Source organism: Orycteropus afer, unplaced genomic scaffold (assembly GCF_000298275.1).
Source record: "Orycteropus afer afer isolate SDZICR_OR568_19922 unplaced genomic scaffold, OryAfe1.0 scaffold00185, whole genome shotgun sequence".
Lineage (NCBI taxonomy): Eukaryota > Metazoa > Chordata > Mammalia > Tubulidentata > Orycteropodidae > Orycteropus > Orycteropus afer.
Genome location: NW_006921772.1, coordinates 4357749 through 4358759, shown reverse-complemented (window position 1 = coordinate 4358759; position 1011 = coordinate 4357749). Strand labels below are relative to the sequence as shown.

The following is a 1011-nucleotide window of genomic DNA, read 5'->3' as shown; positions in this document are numbered from 1 at the left end:
CTTCCGAGGAGTGGCTGGTGGGTTTGAACCGCCAGCCGTCTGGTTAGCAGGCAAGTGTCTTAGCCACTATGCTACCAGAGCTCCTATCCTATTTGCTTTAGCTACTCTCTATCCAAGAGCAAGTTTCAGAGTTTCAGGGTCTGTTCTCACATCCATTTTGGTCTTCTATTTCTTTCCTGTATTTTTAATGACCTTTTGCTTTGTTCATATATGGTGTCCTTAATGTCACCCCACAACTCACTTGGTCTTCTGTTACTGGTATTCAATGCAACAAAACCATTCGTCAGATGATCTCTAAATTCTGGAGGGCTGGTGGTTCAAACCCACCAGCCACTCCTCAGAAGGAAGATGAGGCAAGCTACTTCTGTAGTGATACTGCCTCGGAAACTCGAGGAGGGGTTGCTATGAGTCGGATCCGACTCGCTGGCACATAACAACAACAACAACAATATACTCAGGGTCATATTTTGGCTCTTGTAGATTTGTTTTAATTTTTTTCAGCTTCAAGTTAGACTTTGAGCACTTCCACAATTGTGGAACTGTTCTACAATTGGCTTTGATCTTGTTCTGACCAATTTTATTGTGCTTCTTCATCCTCTTTTTCCACAGATGTAGTCAATTCTATTCCTGGGTGTTCCATCTGGTGAGGTCCATGTATATAGTCACAATTTATGTTGTTGAAAAAGTTATTTGCAATGAATAAGCCGTTGGCTATGCAAAATTCTATCATGCAAACTCCAGGGTAATTTCTATCACCAAAGCCCTATTTTCCAGTTACCGATCCTGCTGCTTTGTTTCCAACTTTTGCATTCCAATGACTAGTAATTAATAATGTATATTGGTTGCATGTTTGGTCAATTTCAGATTGCAGAAGCTGGTAAAAATCTTCAATTTTTTCATATTTGGCTTTGGTGGTTGGTACGTAAGACCGAAGAAGAGTTGATGCTTTTGAGTTGTGGTTCTGGCGAAGAATGCTGAAAGTACCATGGACTGCTAAAAGAACTAACAGAT

General features: G+C 40.8%; 1 protein-coding gene across 1 annotated transcript in view; it reads right to left on the bottom strand.

Moving 5' to 3' along the window:
* Window positions 1-1011, bottom strand: part of ADAMTS19 (ADAM metallopeptidase with thrombospondin type 1 motif 19) — a 511689-nt gene that overhangs the window by 214937 nt on the left and 295741 nt on the right. The window lies entirely within an intron of this gene.